This window comes from Coenobita brevimanus, chromosome 114 (genome assembly GCF_032717465.1).
Source record: "Coenobita brevimanus isolate Jiangsu-jjx chromosome 114, ASM3271746v2, whole genome shotgun sequence".
NCBI lineage: Eukaryota > Metazoa > Arthropoda > Malacostraca > Decapoda > Coenobitidae > Coenobita > Coenobita brevimanus.
This window is the reverse complement of record NC_137067.1, coordinates 9,679,091-9,697,286: the sequence shown is the minus strand read 5'-3', so window position 1 is coordinate 9,697,286 and position 18,196 is coordinate 9,679,091.

Below are 18,196 nucleotides of genomic sequence, written 5' to 3'. Positions count from 1 at the left end.
TGACTGAATATTTAAAGACTCCTTTTTGTTCACATCACGCTGTCTCCTGAAACATTTCTCCGTAGTATGACCAAGCTTACTACAATAAGTACATTTACTTTTCTGAAATATAGAGGTGAAGCTGGTATTTACTTCCTGAGAAACATCACCTTTATTCTCTTTCCTGTTACCTGTACTCTGAGTAGAGGCAACGTACTTACTCTCAGCTTTCCCTTTTTCTCTAGAATATCTCTTGTGAGTGAGAACATATTCATCAGCTAAAACTGCAGCATCAGACAAATTATCTATTCTTCTCTCATCAAGATATAGGCTTACATCTTTATTAACACACCTTTTGATGTCCTCCAACAAAATCATCTGCTTAAATTTGTCAAAATCAAAATCCACATTCTTAGAATTTAACCACTGCTCTAACAGATCTTCTTTGATTTTTGCATATTCAACATGGGATTGCCTATCTTGCTTGTAAGTTGTCCTAAATTTTACTCTATAGGCTTCAGGAACAAGCTCATAGGCCTTAAGAATCAAGCTCTTAACTACATCATAATTATCAGATTGATCCTGAGGCAAAGATGCATAAGTTACTTGAGCTTTACCGGTGAGAACAGTTTGAAGGAGTACTGGCCAATACTTTTTGGGCCAATTAAAACCTGTAGCTACCCTCTCAAACAACTGAAAATACTTTGTTAAATCAGATTCATTAAAAGGAGGGACAAGTTTAACATTTTTAGCCACATCAAAATCATCAGAGCTAGATGATCCAGTTCCACCTTGTTTCATGCGATACTCATGGTCTGCCTGAATCCTGGCAAGTTCAATTTGTGCCTGTATCTGTGCCTCCTGAATACTAGCCTGAGACTCCGCCTCCTTAGCCTGAGACTCAGTCTCCTTAGCACGTGCTTGAAATTCAGCCTCCTTAACACGAGCCTCCTGCAGGGCTAGCTGTAACTTAGCTAATTCAATCTGCGTTTGCTCATTTGGAGGAGTTACATTAAACAAGCTTTTATTAATCATGCCAACAATTTGATCTTTAGAATGATGAGAGTGAACTGCAATTCCCAATTGTTGAGCAACAAGCTTAAGTTCATTCCTTGTTCTGTTTTCTACATCACACACTGTTTGCACATTTGACAAAAAATCTTTGGCTTCATCAAGAGTAGTAATAGTAGACATTATGAATAAATCACAGTCACAAAATATCAAGCAATATCCTTATGATAATATCCTGAATATCTAGATATGAGGTCGCCAAATTTATGTTACGGAACAGAGAAAACTGTCCCGCAAAGTTCCAGGTTCAAAACAAAAAGTTAGGTAAAATTACAAGTTAAGGTTTAATGCTCAAACTAACAACAAAACATTCAGGACTCATAAGGATAATGTAATGGCAAAAAACAGGTTAAATATATGGTTAACTGGAATAGCCTCTATTAACACGAAATTAGCGTGAGTAAATTTATCTAAGTCAGCCCTGATAAAATGACAATACACTGGGTAATGCTCAGTTTATGCAAGATAAATTATTACAGATACAAAATATTATTAATGATGGCTGACAATAAGAACCTTACATAAACTACAAAAACGTTACTAGGCCTAAGAATCAACCTTATGCTACACAGTACAAGAAAATATGCAACAACAGTTATACTCAAATTACACACAGCTGCTAGATGGTTGGAGACTTCCTGAGCACTCACAATAACAACTGTACAGGGGAGGACAGAGATGTGAACAAAATGAGGAGCAGATCTAAGTGGCAATAATGTAGAGACTGAGCTCATTATATAGGGGCCAGCAGAGCTTGATACAACTTGTAAGAAGGACGCGCAAATGAAACCATAGGGGACAATGAGTTGACAATCCTGCTCTGAACAACAGAAAGGACGACTTACTCTACTATAACGGTAGAAGGGGAACTGAGGCAGAACACGCTCGTGATCAAACATGCAGCATACTGTGCGTTAAAATTACACAAAGGATGATGAAATCATAGGCTATGTAACAATATATATATATATATATATATATATATATATATATATATATATATATATATATATATATATATATATATATATATATATATATATATATATATATATATATTTTAAATAGACTTTTACTTTCACAAACTGCCTGTTAAATTACTTACGAATTTCATGGATAATTCCTGATTAGTGTTCCCGTCGTTCTTATAATATCTGCAATCAGCTATCTCTGCTGTACAACAATCACTGTCCTTGTATCGGCTGATATTCCAGTACCTTCTCTTACGCACCTGGACGGTAATGATCTGCTACCTGTCGTAACCAAGATCTCTTTTTTGAAATAAGGACAAGAAATTAATAACGCTGATTGTCTCGATGCCTCTTGTTCTTCCCGCAAAACAGAAGTCTTCGGTATGAGAAGAAAATTGTCTTTGGTAGTTTTGTGAAGCTCAGCTTTGGAATTATTTGATTTTTTTTTGTCACTCCAAATCTCGGTTCCTCTCTAAAAGTAACCCAGTCAAACACTAACATATCTTCCAACATCTTATCGCCCAACTTCCTGCACACACCTTCGCTCTCTCTCTCTCTCTCTCTCTCTCACACACACACACACACACACACACACACACACACACGGCCTATCTTACCCCCTACACACGCCAGTTCTTCCTCAGCTCCCCCGCCACACACCTGTCCTCCCTCACCCCCCACACCTGTCCTTCCTCCCCCTCACACATTTGTCATTCCCCCTCTCACACACCTGTCTTCCCTCACCCTCCCGCACACATACACCTGTCCTTCCTCACCCCCTCCACACACACTTGTCCTTCCTCTCCCGCACACGGAGCTCTCCTCCCTACCTCCAGCACATACACATCTTATCTCCCTTCCCCTCACACACTCCTGTCACACACCTTTTCTCCCCCCACACACCTGTGCTCCCTCACACCCACACACCTGTCCTTTCTAACACCTGCACGCATATTTGTCCAGCCTTACCCCCCACACACACATTTGTCCTCCCTCACCCCCCCACACATTTGTCCTTCCTCTTCCCCGCACACACCTATCCTCCCTCCCCCCACACACCTATCCTCCCTCCCCCCACACACCTTTCCTCTTTCCCCACATACACGTGCCACACACCTTTCTTCCTTCCCCCCACGCGTCTGTCCTCATTCCCTTCCTCCACGCACACACACACACACACACACACACACACACACACACACACACACCTGTTCTTCCTCCCCCACACACGCCTGTCCTAACTAACTGCCCCCCCTACACACACAATTGTCCTCCCACCGACACACACCTGTCCTCTTCTTCCGACACACCTGTCCTCCCCCACACCCATCTGTCTTCCCCTCCCACACACACCTGACTTTCCCTCCACACACATTGTCCTCCTCTTCCTCATGCACCTGTCTTCCCCCAAAACACCATTCTTCCCCCAAAACACCATTCTTCCCCTTCCACAGACACCTGTCTTCCCTCCACAGACACCTGTCTTTCCCTTCCACACACACCTGTCTTCCCTCCACGCACACCTGTCTTCCCCTTCCATACACACCTGTCTTCCCCTTCCACACACACCTGTCTTCCCTTCACACACACCTGTCTTCCCTTCCACACACACACACCTGTCTTCCCTTCCACACACACACACCTGTCTTCCCCTTCCACACACACCTGTCTTCCCTTTCCACACACACCTGTCTTCCCTTTCCACACACACCTGTCATCCCCTTCCACACACATCTGTCTTCCCCTTCCACACACACCTGTCTTCCCCTCACACACCTGTCCTCCTCCCCCCACTCACACCTGTCCTCCTCCCCCCACACACACCTGTCCTCCCTCCCATCCCCCCCCCCACACACACCTGTCCTCCCTCCCATCCCCCCCACACACACCTGTCCTCCCTCCCATCCCACACATTCACACCTGTCCTCCTCCCCACACACACACACCTGTCCTCCCTCCCATCACACACACACACACACACACACACACCTGTCTTCCTCTCCCATACCCACACCTGTCCTCCACCCCCCCCACACAAACCTGTCCTCCTGCCCACACACCTATCCTCCTCCCCCACACACCTAGCCATACACCGTCTACCTTAGCCACAGTTTTTGTTCAGCCTCCGCGCCAGCAAGGCCAACCTCACCCTTTGTCGAGCCAATAAATATAACAAATCAGTCGCTCCCAGAAGACGGACAGCAAAGACGATACCGAGTACTAATCTGGGTGTTTTGGCGGAGGCTTAGTTAATGCCCAGTGTTGCAGGGTAAACACCGCCTCCAGCCTGTAATTACGTTCATAGTAATAGCCGGTGGATCAATGGAATGTGGGAGTAACTTACTCTCGTGCTAAACCTTAATCATGGCTAATTACTGACTTTGTACAGAACGTGCCAGTGCAATTTCAATGCCCATTTTCCCCGTACTTAGAGATGATAACACTGATATTGAATAATTTTATGAAAATTGGCAATGTAGTGTTAAACTATATGATTAACCTTAGATTAAACTTATCCTTGTTATTATAATTCTTGTGTCCCGGACTTACCAAGGCAGTATCAATGGTCACCTTATACTTACAGAGAAGGCAACAGTGTTATTGAGTAATTTTAAGTATGCTCAACTCAATTTGTACCGGACATACCCATGGAATTTTCAATAAGCAATCATCATGTACTAAGGGAAACGAGAACACTTTTTTTTTTTGGGGGGGGGAGGGGGTAGACAGAAGTATCTTGAGGAGCGGCCCAATCATAACGATCTTTACCTACACGGTGCTTCACTAGCGAAGTCCAATTTTGTGCTTCCCGTGGCTACCTAAGGATTTTCACACGCAAGCTGCTGTACTCCTGCAAAGCCACATATGGTGCTTCACTTAAACCAAGTCCCATATGGTCCCCCATCTCTCTAGTACATCAGCAATTATTGTGTAATCTGGCTGTCAGTAACCTTCACTACGATGATGACTATTATGTTTCCTATGTGGTAATTTTCTCTTGATCTTTATCTGTGAAGGAGTTAGTAAAGATTAGATCTGGACCCTCCAGTTCCAAAAATACTAATCTGAATAGATATGCCTGACAGTATCAAGGGTAGGCTATATAACACAATTATACACCATCGTGCTGTAGTGCCTCAGTCCACGTTTGAACACTAAATATCCCATTTTTTAAAAATTGGAAGATATGCTTATAATGGTGGTGGTGGTGGTGGTGGTGGTGGTGGTGGTCGCGGTGGTGGTGGTGGAGCAGCAGCCACCGAGAGTCTCCAGCCTCCACCTAAAGCACAGAAGACAATATTAACACTTTAAGTCCAAGGACTTTTTACATATTTTCTTCTTCCTGCCATTATATCATTTATTCTGCCAGATATTTCCAAACAGCCTGGGTATGACACAGTCGTGTTCATTAACCCCTGGACAACAAAACGCCTCTTCTGAGCCGAATAAAGCAGTATGGTGATGGTGACAGATGCAATAAAATTGAAAAGACATCATCTTAATCACCATTAATCTCAAGCTAAATGTGACAACGCCAGTATTTTGAGCCGCTAACAACCATATGGTAGACATATGATTGTTTTATGGCTTTATGAAGGACTCTAAATGTCACTGCAGTGGATGGGAAAAAAAGAGGAAAAACCAAAAAACTTACCTGCACTTCATTGGCTTACGACGAGCATCAGTTCATCGTATATGGCTGAGGTTATGAGACAGAAAAGAAAAATCTATTTATTAAGTCTGCACAGTACAAGACTTGTACTTTCATTTCCTCTCAGTAAAAATTATCACTGATGCATCGGAGGTAAAAACCAGACATTAACAAATGTCTTTAAATATAGTACCAAACAAACGTATCATCCCACACCTTGTAACTACACCATTGTTGGTTATATAATGTAGAAGTTAAGACGGGAAATTCATGTAAGGCTTGAGGGAAGGGGAAGTGCAGGCCAGGAGGGAAGATGAGAGAGGAATGGTGAGGGGAAGGGGAAAGCGAAAAGGGGAGGTGGTGGGTGGGAGAGAAGAGGTAAAGGAAATGGGTAAAAGGGACAAACAAAAGTAGACCTGTAGGTTGTGTGTGGTGGATTGGAGGGGAGTGAACAGAGGAAGGGGAGGTGAGCGGAGAGGAAAGAAAAGGGTGTCAGGGCATGAGAAGGCATCCCAACATCGAACTGCAGGCGAATGTGGACGAACGCGAGAAAAACAATTGCCACTGCTATGCTGGGTCTCGCCTAAACGTATCTGCCCAAGTGACCCTCATTACCCAGGCAGAAACTGAGGAATGTAGTGACGAGGAATGAGAACTATGCCGGGGAACTTGGAAATTGGAGCTGGGTTTGTAGGTGAGCAAAACCTGGCATGAACTAAGCGATATGAGGGAGGTAGGAGGGCTGGGAGAGTTAATGGGACATAGATACTCTGTGGATTTTGGTGAGAGTGGGAGGTTATAGGAAGCAACGCAGAGGGACGGGATATCAAGTTTAATGGGGTGGACGGAGTGGAGTAAAATTGCTTAGTTGAAAGCCAGCAGAAGAGGAGGAGGACTTGGAGGGAAGCGAGGAAGAAGAAGAGAGAGGAGGTGGAGGAGGAGCAGAAAGGGGAGGAGGAGGAGAACAATAAGCAAAAAAAAAAGGTAGTAAGAGGAGGACTGTAATAGGGAGGGTATGTAGTCTGGAGGGACATGAGTTCTTACAAGGATGTGACAAAGAAGCAGAAAGGAGGTTACAGAGGATGAGACGCCCATCATATGTCTTGTCAGGTCATTCACTGACGCAAAAATGTTTTCTGCTAAGATACCGCCAACTAAGATTGTAATCTTTATCACTAAGAGACTTTATTTCAGTTTCGGAAAAACCTCTCGCTATGAAGATAATGTAAATATAAGTGATTAACACCCTGAACACTTTAACGTCCTTATAATTTAATTTTTAGCACTAATAGAGTTATTTATTGTAGCCAAGGGTAGATTTTGCATGGAGCAGAGGTTTATTGCAACTAGACCATCACTCTGGGTAAAACTTAAACAAGGTCTACCAATCTGATCGTAGACTAATTAATTTGTAGTAAAATAACACACAGAAGCAGCAGAAAGGATAGATTTATGAACTGATTGCAAATGTGCCATTATGGCAAACAATAAATCTTTGCAAAATCAGAATGTACACGTAAAAGATGACTAACTCATCACTTTCAGTTACAGTGAAAAAAAAAAAAAAATCTCGTACTATATACGCATTTTATCTCGAGACAGCAGTGTACACCAACATCTTTTTTTGCAACCAAAGATTGGGAGAGGTTTTTTCTCCCTCCTGTATCCAATGTTCACTTGTTTTAGGGTATTATTTTAATGTCATCATCTTTTCTCGCCCCATTGTCTCGTCGTCCATCTCTGGGTCCGTCTTCACAAAGTTTTCGAAGTTTTACAACAGTAGACTTGCATGATTATATTATAATTCTCACTCATACAGCTACCAAACAAGTTTGAATATTAAGTTGACGAAATACAGACAGTTATTTATATGATAATTAACTTTTATGGAGAGTTGTTTACCGTAGACAATGGTTACATTAACCCGATCCTCCCCCTCCACCTGTTTTCATTTCCCGCCCCAACTCCCCTCCGCCCCGTCACGTCTGGTGCCTTTTTTTTTTTTTTTTTTTACATTGCATCACCTCTGCAACCATCACCACTATTTAACAACCCATTACAACCATCACCTCCACAACCATCACCTTTACCACCTTCAGTACTACTTAACAACCCACCATCAACGTCCTCAAGAGTACCCTTCAAGGGCCTCTTCAGTTTTGCATAAATTTTTCTGCGGCTTTGAAAGTAAAATCACTCAAGTACAAAAATTACAGGCATGTTATAATGCTGGGGCAGTAAAGACAATTAATACCCCATGTTTCTTCTACACCGGCTACCACAAGTCATCGTTACCGGCATAAACGGACTCATAAAGCAGCATACCTGTGTCCAGCTGCACACCAATACCACAACAATGCGGACAAAGGCTTCGGTCAAAAATATACATCTAAATGCTCCTCTGCCCTAAAACTGCTCTGAGTTGTAGAATCTTAAATATCTCTGGAGTCTGAACGCTTGTATCTTCATTGGCAGCATACGAGATGATGGGCCAGAAATCTACATCTAAATGCACCTCTGCTTAGCGTAAGTGCTCCAAATATCCTATGTATGAGCGTTTGCCGTTAAGCAGCAATTTCAAGAACTAATGGGCCAAATATCTACATCTACAATGTAAATGCACCTCTGTCCTAAAACTGCGTGGCGTAATAATGCTTCAAATGTGCTTGGAGTCTCAGTGTTTGCTTCTAAATGAATTACGTCAAGAAAGGATAAGCTGGAAATTTATATCTAAATACTCTGCTGCCATTACACTGCTTGGCACAACAATAGATCAGATATCTCTTGGAGTGTGAACGTTTGCTTTTTCCTCCACAGAAGTGGAGGAAGGCTTTTCAGACATTTAACTCCGCCAGAGTCACTAAGGCAGACACAACATATTTGCTAAGTCCTAATCATCCCTTTGTACACGACCCACATTGATCGGTTTTTATCCAGGTCACCAGTTACTCTGGTGTGTGGACAGTAACAAGGGGGAAATGTCTGTGCTGCCCCGAAAATCACAAATGGATAAATCGAGAGATACCGAGTTAACAAGATGCAACGCAGTCAAACTTTCACACACAGTCGGATTCTCGTTAGCATAAAGACGCTTCATAGCACCTCCACTTTAGAATTTATTTTATATAATTATTATGCCTAAATGTCCTCTTTAATGCAAATTATAACTTTTATTACCCAACCACTGGATCAAAGGCAAAAATATATTAATCACTTCACTCTCGGAGCGTCTTTTTTTTTTTTTTTTCCACCTCTGGGCTTCATTCAGCTTTGGAAGGTTTTTCGAATTGGCTGAGTTCAGCGGATCTTTTACTAATGCCTTCATTGCTAAGATAGCCTTCTTACGATGTTAAAACCACCTAACTGTATCAAGAACAAAATGTCGTACTGTAAAGGGTTTAGGTGTATTAGGCAAAATAAACCACTAAGTAATGTCAATAAATCTCCTAAGCTAGAAAGAATATAACCCACACTCATGTGGTGGTGTTTTCGTTGGTTAAGGAAGCTCCCCAGCATCTCTAACTTACCTGGTTAGTTTTCCATATGACATGTTAGCAAAATCTGTACAATTTCCGTCGATATTTAGAAGGCTGATAAAATTCAAGGGAATATCAAGTTGTAGTAGGCATAATAATCACTATGGAAGGAGTGCTACAAAGTCTTCTAAGCTGAGAATGCGGCACCAAATCCCCACAAACCCCCAGCTGTGGTGAGAACAATGAAAGCTGCAGCCTGCGTGCCTGACAGGAGTCGGGGCACCGCCTGGCATTCCTGGATGGCAGCTGGATGGACGCCTGACGATCTCCATATTAGGTGTGGTGATGGCCAGTCAAACCAGCCTGGTTTTGCGTAGCGAAACATTGAGACATAGCATTAAAGACATCGTTTACGTCTGTAGCCACGCTTATTTATTACCACATCAGTCCCATTCTTCAGTAGGACACTAGTGTGTCCTTTGGATGCGTTGTTCTTAACCGGAAATTATATATTCACCATCAAGAATGTATACAGCAGTAATAAGGGGAGATGTTAACCTGAATAATAGGGGGAAAACTGCCGGTTTCACGATTGCTAGGGCACTGGCAGGCTGTTGTAGTTCCACAAAGTAAAAATAACTAAAACAATCTCCACTGATGATTTCTAAGGATCAGCATCAAGCCAACAGCAATTCTGGTTAAAACCTGTAAGACATTGTCCGTGGATCTCTCAATACAGACGTTATATAATGTAGTGTGTAAGTAACGAATATAAGGGTGTAAGGCGTCCTTTTATGGAGCGTGGATGCAAAGAAGCGAAAAAGAGATTTCTTAAATATATCTAGAGTTTGATGAATTGTAAGCATTCATTCATTTTATTAATGCATAATGAGCATGTACAAAAGTTGTCTATTTGTCTGTCTGTCTGTCTGTAGGCTATCTGTCAATATTGTGCCTGTTTCTGTCTATTGGGAAAAAAGTTGTTAAGCAGGTTTTTCCCTGAGAGAAGCCACATTCCATTCATTTGTATGCATGATGTTATCTATATTTACGCATAACCATATTTACAGCCTCTGTATAATAATCCAACCACTATTTGTAAGGATGAGGGTGTTGGGTGGCTGGGCACAGATTGTGATTTGTGATAATATGAACAGACAAAACACAAATTCATCCTTCTAAATATATTTATTTATTTATTTATTTTCTGGACAACCGGGAACAAGAGTTCGCTCAAACTTCAACTCCTCTCTTACTAACTTTCCTCTTCTTACTAATGTTTTCACTCTGAGAAACGCTTCGTATGTCATATGTTTGCTGCTAATAGGTCATATGATTTATCAGGGAAAAAAATGACAAGTAAGCCGTAAGTGCAAAGTAGCTGCATTACAGCAGTATGTGTACTTATGTCTCTGGCTGTACTGAACAGTTTCTGAACAGAATATTTATACTTTTCATGACGATAATTAACGAGACAATGAGAAATAACTTTCGAAAACCAGTGAAGCAGTGTTCCAGCCCCATAATTTTTTCCGATGTATTTTCAAATATGTCATACACGTTCAGTTGAGAAGTGGAACGATATTGTTGTCTGCAGCTGTGGATGTAAAATAAGTCGCTGAAGAAGAGGCGTTGGTAAAGTTCCTAAGCCATCAAAATACCACCTCTTGTCAGCGGTGTTGTGGCACCGTACAACTGCCACTCCATATTGTGATAAGGACCATAACAATACCTGGCAGTTTTGTCCACCGCCACTACAGCACGCCATGTTGGATGATCCACGCATCACAGTGGTTGTTATTTACATGATGGCGGTGCGGCGCTCTGGTAGTGGACAGAGGCCAGACACTTGCATAGCGATTGTATGGTAAGTGTGAATGAGACTGCCGGCCAGCGTTGTGGTAAAGGAATAAATGTCTTTGTCGTTTCGCTTCTGACTAAAGTATTTGGAGGTTAATTAACGTGAAACCACTTTCATTACACCTTCTAGCTGTACAGGGGACCGAGGCGAGGCTACCGTAGTGTAGTCACATTTAACCCCTTCACTCCGATGACATTTAATTACATTACCACATGACTATTATTCAACGCTTTTATTCAGCTCTAGTACTGAGGGAGTTGTTGAAGGCTGTATCTAACCCCTCAATGCGAGGCCTTTCCGACGCTAAATAAAAATCGTCTGAAGGTACAAAAACAAATCGAAACATACGTCGTGGGAGTGAAGGAGTTAAGGTATAATGACCAGACTACTTCCATTTCGTGGCAGCACATGACATAAAACTCCCCAGCCAATTAATGTGAATGGAATCCATGCGCCTGGCTGAGTCCTCACTGACTGGCCTCTCCAACCACTGACCACCAGACACCCACTGCCCTCGGTACCATTCCTTCCCAGACAACATATTTACATTTCCACCACACAATACACTTGCCTTGTCTTTACACAGAGATTTTATGCACCAACCTGAAATATGACGAACAAGGCAGTATTTTTTCAGCGAGGCCAAACCCCATGTGTCACGTTCTCGACCTCTAAATTCGTTTCATTTAAATCAAACCACTTTTTGTTTTCTTGTTCGACTCTGGGTGGTACTTCTCCCTGCCACGCACCATCACATGTCACCATTTCAGCCTCAGCAATAAACAGTACATGCATGAGTGTAGCAGTCACGATCAGTATGATGATAGTAGTGGAATTATTTTTATGATATGCTGACATGTCTTGCGAATGGTTAGTTGTTGTTTTAACAGCAACGACAGCAACAAACGTTATGGGAACGTGTCATATCCAGTCCAGGGATCGAACTGGCGTCTTTTCAGACAGCAGACCACGCCTCTAACCATGTAACCACCAGCTTCCTCTGCCAGAACGATGCTATCACTGTTGCACAGAGATGATACAGCCAGTTACCATCTCATTCGCGCTTCGTATTACACTTATCTTACCAAGACGTACAGTATGTACTGCTTAATCGCTTAATGATATGTGACTACTTCACAAACACACACACACACACACACACACACACACACACACACACACACACACACACACACACACACACACACACACACGCACCTCAGATGCTAGCAATCTGGTCATATATTTTTTCCCACACTGTAGTGCAATCAGATGCTGTGTTTCTTCGTCTTGCCTTAACCCAGGGTAAAAGATTATTTCAGTCCTTTCGTCTGCAAAACTTGGCTGTTCTCTTAAGTAATCGGTCTATGTTGGAGAGGGGCGAGGGAGAGGGTGGAGTGGGTAAGGGAAAAGCTTGGGGAGGGGTTAAAGGAGGAGGACTGGGTAGGGGAAGGGGAGGGGACGGGATGGATGGTGAGGGTAAGGGGATGAATTGGGGGTGAGAGAAGGGTGGGGAAGTGGAGCTGATAGGGTGGATGGCTAAGGTAGGGGAAGGTTTGGGGAAGGGGATAAAAAAGAAAGGCGGAGTTGGGAAACGGAAAGAGAAGGAGGGGGGAAAGGGAGGGTGGCGAGGGTGATGGGAAAGGTTTGGGGAAGGGGTTGGAAGGGGGCGGGGTAGGGGAGAGGGAGGATGGTGAGGGTATGGGGAAAAGCTGGGAGAAGGAAGTAAGAGAGGAGGACGAGGTAAAGGAAGGAGAGGGAAGAGGGAAAAGTTAAGGACAGGCAGGAAGGAGGGTAAGAGAATCAGGGGAGGGAGGATAAGGGTGGATACGGATGACAGGGAGGGGAAGGAGAAAGAGGGAGGGGCTAGAGGTACGGGTAGAGGGGGAAGTGAGCATTGCCTTATATAATGAACGAAACCGATAAAATATTGTGGGAAGTGATGGAGGTCTTTGTCCGGAAAACATTTTGGATTTTTGCAATTTTTTTGTGTTTGATGATGTTTCTGGGACATTGTGTCTGGAGGAAGGGTTGGCCTGGGAGATGAACCATTACCTTACCTTTGTTGGCGACTCTGATAACCGGGATGTATCAGTGTCACACACACACACACACACACACACACACACACACACACACACACACACAAAGAGAGAGAGAGAGAGAGAGAGAGAGAGAGAGAGAGCGGGAGGCAAAATAGTGAAACCCATCTTCTTACCTGCCCACTTGTTAAGTTATAAAGTCATTTTGATATACACTGCTTCTATCCACAACACAGTTTGTTAGTAATAGCAAGTCCTCACAAGGTATTAATAACAAGGCATTTCCCGGCAAAACAAATATGATTCTTTTACAAAACCGTAAAGCTGTTCTTGGGGTCCCGGGTATCGGCAGAGTGAAGCCGGGAAATGTTTGTGATCGTCCGTGATTTAAGCTTTGCCTGTGATCTTGCCATCTCGTCCCGGTTCATATATGCAGTTGTGTGTGTGTGTGTGTGTGTGTGTGTGTGTGTGTGTGTGTGTGTGTGTGTGTGTGTCCGTCTGTCTGTCTGTCTGTCTGTGTTTGTTTGTTTGTTTGTTTGTTTGTTTGTTTATTCATTGCTTGTGTACGCCTCTGAACTTAGCGAATGCAATGATGTATCATCCTATTCTTCTTGTGACTTTTCCCAGTCGAGTTTGGCCATTCTTTTGTGCATCCTTTCCACGTCTTATGTCTAGGATGCCCTCCTCTCATATATCCATTTCTCTTACTTCTTAGAACTTCACTGTTTTGAATAATTCATTACACCTTAAAATTCTCGTGTGTGTTGTCTTGCATAATTTGCATATAAAATATACGAAAAAATTTAAAAGTAATTAGGCAAAATAAGTGTTGATAGGTGCTGGCACCCACCAGCCACTCACTCAGTATACTGTATACTGATACATTCATGTGACTCTAAGCTGAGTGACAAGCCAAATGGTTTCCAATAATCCACGAAACCATTTACTGCGGTTGTGATAACCGTAACGTCAACAAATTGATACCTGGTGGTCTGATGGTCCGAGTCAGTCCAGCCAGATGCGTCCTGTATGGGTTGGAGGTGAGGGAATACTTGGGGTTTATTGCTCACCTAATACCGCTGAAGGGGCTGTAAGTGGTCACCTTTGCCTTAAATACCTTAGTCACGATCCCCTGCCATTCTGATTATAGGTTCAGAACAGGACCAGATGATGGATAAATGGTTGGCAAATATGTTGAAGAGGAGGTGTTAGGAAATCTCCAAAGCCAACGAAAACATTGTCCACTGACTGGTGCACCGGCAGGGTGGATGCCTTGCACTACTCTTCGTCCATCATCTGTAGTGTTGGGTGGGTCTAGTTCTGTTTAACTTCATCACAGAGGAGGGTAATCTCTGGCTTCCCAACTGACTCATTTTGACCAAAAACAGCCGAGCAGGGAAAAAGTAATTGGTGGATCCCCGCGCTACAACCAGCCAGACACACGAAGATAATTGCTGTTCCAAAACCTGTGGATTTTGGCTTGTATGGCTGAATAGTGTATGCTGTTTTTGTTGTAAGCAACTGTCTGTTTGGTAGCCAATATTCAAGAAAAATTGTAATGCTGTAGTGAAAAGTATAATCCCTTCAGGCTGAGGAAGTAATTTTTATTTCTCTTTGGCTGTTACTGACGTGTTTGTTCGGCTTAAGATAAACTTTTCTTACTTGAGAGGGTTAGACTAAAGTTCATGAAAACATGGCTGAAGCTGGGGACTCTCCTAAGCTGCATGAAATGTTCAGGTGATAGCATGATTAGTGCAATAAACACTCTTCTTACTGGGAAGGGGTAAGACGAAAACAATATTACTTCTTGCGTAAACTGGGGACTTTCCTATACTGAATAAAATCGTTAGGTGATAGCAAGAGTAACACACACACACACACACACACACACACACACACACACACACACACACACACACGAGATTTCTTAGGGCTGCAGACGTTAATGTTGTCTATGTTCTCCACGGATCAGGCAACCCCAACCTATACCTAGCTTGGCATTGTTACTCGTACAAATTTTTGCCTCTTCCACGCCACAAGCGGCTTAGTATTGTAGATTCTTTATCTAATGCAGTGATGTCGCGATTGCTGTTGCCTTATCCACAGACGTTGTTGAGTGAAAAGAAAAAAAAAAAAAACATACAGGAGTCTTCCTGCTGTTCCATATTTACCTTTGACTAATGGAGTAGTTGCGTTAGTTATAACCTCCCTTACAACAAACAGCCTTGGAAAGACCAGTAAGTCTGTTGCTGTTCGTTTTCCTTTGTTCTCTTTTGTACTCCCTTTGTACATATGACAAGGGTTGGTAGTATTATACATTAACATCTAGTTTTTTTGTTTTTTTTTTCTGCCTCCAGATGCTCTTATAATGGGCAAGGCCTTCTCTTACTGAAGGGGTTAATGTACCAAAATCATGTTCGACGCACTCTAACCACGCACATTGCCAAATAAGCTCCACCATCAGTTCGTTTATACCCTCCCTTATCATGCTCACGAATATCCTGTCGGGTGTTGTGCCGCAGCCAGGAAGACTTGGAGCTTTGTTCTCCTGAGGGTAGGAGGCTGGCTTGTAGCTAATTCTTAGCAGTTTATTTTGTATATTACACCTTCGTATTCTGTCCAGTGATATCATTGTTGTCCTTTTATAACTACATGGTTTGCATGGATAACATACAAGAGAGGAATAACGCAAAATGAACACAAAACTTATAAAAGAGTGGCCATGGAGCCGTGATATCCCACAGGAATACTTTCTTCTTGAGACGCCTGGACGTCTGGTGGTCGAAGAGATCCAGTCGGTGTGAGGATCCTGTGGTAACACACGTTCGATGATCCAAGAAAAGTATGGAAGTTTTACGATACTGTACTGCCTCCCGGGGCAAGGCCCAGCCACCTGCCTGTAAATGTTGTGAACCACCGAGGCCAAGCCTGGGGCCCTGACACCTTGAAGGAGGTTGTTATACACAGTATTTAGGGGTTCAGTTGACAATACAATGGTAATACAGATATCTTATTTGAAGAAAACAGATTAATGGTTTGTTAACACTTTGATAATATCGCAACTGAATTAATTCTTGTACACTGGGTGTTGAATCGGGCAAAATAAACAATCAGAATTCGGCAGTTAGGTGTAGTTATTATATACAAGTGATGAAAGGGTGAATGAGTGCAAATGTGTGTCACTTAGGGATGATATGAATATAGTAAGAATAACAAGTGTTGCCTGAGAATATTGTATAGGTTAGTGTGTGTGTGTGTGTGTGTGTGTGTGTGTGTGTGTGTGTGTCTTATGCTTACAATTCATAGCTGGTGTGTTGCGTTATTCTCGGAGATAAGATAGTCAGGGAAAGAATACTGTTGTGAAAATCCTGTCGATGTGTTAGAGTGAGAGGAGGAACCCCAGACTTATCTCAAGCGTCTTGATGTAGAGAGAGGTGTCTATTCGATGGTCTGTTTGAAGGGTGATTCTGAAATAAATCAGAACAGCAGGTGAATATAATATTGCAGTCCAGGCAGACTGACTACCTTTATCAGCCCTTAGTTGTGGACCTAACCTAATAGTTTCTGCGTGGTGAGAACACCGGAACTTTTCTGAGGAAATTATGCCAGGGTGATCAGCCATGTGGTTCCCGAATGCCCAGGCCTTCATTTTGACTTCCAGACTCACTGGAGGATGACGTGGACGAATCACAAGACGAGCAGCTAATCCGAGTATGTTTGGTCAAAGCAGGGACGACTAATACCCACCAGGTGTGGTGGTAGAAGATAAGTAAGGAAGCTGGACTGCACTGGCCGTCCTCTGGTACACAGAGAGAGGGCTGTGCGGGCTGAAGGGGGAAGAAGAACATGGAAATGTGGAAGTGATAGGCTAGATCCAAAGTGAGACGGGGTCGTTCACGTACCGGTATTTCACTGCAGTGTTCCGGTTCTGAGGTGTAGCATCCTGCGCTTCTACTTTATTTTCCAATTATTGACTGTCAGAGACTGGGTTTCTTACTGTGAATATAGTATGCAGCACCGTGCCCGAGGTAATTAGCTATGGCTACCGACACATGTTGTTAGGCAGGCAGGGCGCAGCGACAGGTACGATCCCGAGATAGCAATGAGTGGCCAAGCGAGGATGAGGCTGCCTGGATGATACAACCACCGTGGAATGGATGAGCAGCGCCGAAAATGCGTTGTCTGTACACCCCCCCCCTTTCAAGAAAAAAATGATCGTAGTGTAATCTCAAGAAACTGGCAAATAAGCTTCATCACAGTTTTTTTTTATATATTTATTATTAATCGTTCATTTTTTTGGAACGACTGGAACTGCAAGTCATTTTATCCGTGACATTGTTGTATGTAAAGCAAAAATATATTCACTACTTAACAGTTTTCCTTAAAGATCCTGCTGTAGTCTGGGGAAACTGGTAAATCGGCTATATACGGGCAGCAATGGATATTTAGTGGACCATTTTCAGTGATTTAGTGTGGACTTGAGAACAGAAATGATGAGCTGCAAAATATCTTGTTATCCGTCCAAAGGCATGTAGCAAATCAGTTTTACAGGGAGCACTGGAACACTAAGAAACAATTTTTTGCGGAATTTGCTGTTGGCCTGAGAGTATAAAGTGACTTACAACAAGGACTGCATGTAATAAATCGGCCAAGTGAGGTGTATGTGTGAGAGAGAGGGCTGAGGGATGGAAGGAGAGTGTGCGCCAAGAATGTGACGAAAACTGCCTGATGAATGGAGGGGATGAGCGGCGTGGAATATGTTTGAGCATATAAGGCGGGGAGAGGAGTGAGGTGTTGGGGACGGGGAGAAAGTAAGGAAGAAATAACATATACCTTAGGCAGTATTGAGGGGATCGCAGAGGGGGGGAGGGGGAGGACGGTCATCATTAGGTAGAGGAATAAAGAATTGCACGCAGCTTGGCACAGCACACATTCTGAGGCAGAATTGGTTATCCAGTGTTTATATTTTTTTACTAAGTAGACTTTTTTTTTTTTCCAGAGATGGCATGTATTTTTTGGCGTTTTTTAATTGTTGACTTTCATAATAAGTAAAGTTGTTCTGTTTAGGTTTTACAGAGCTTTATTTTCAAAGTAAGCAGGATATTTTTTTTATAAAGTTGCCATAATCATGCTTTGAAATTTGA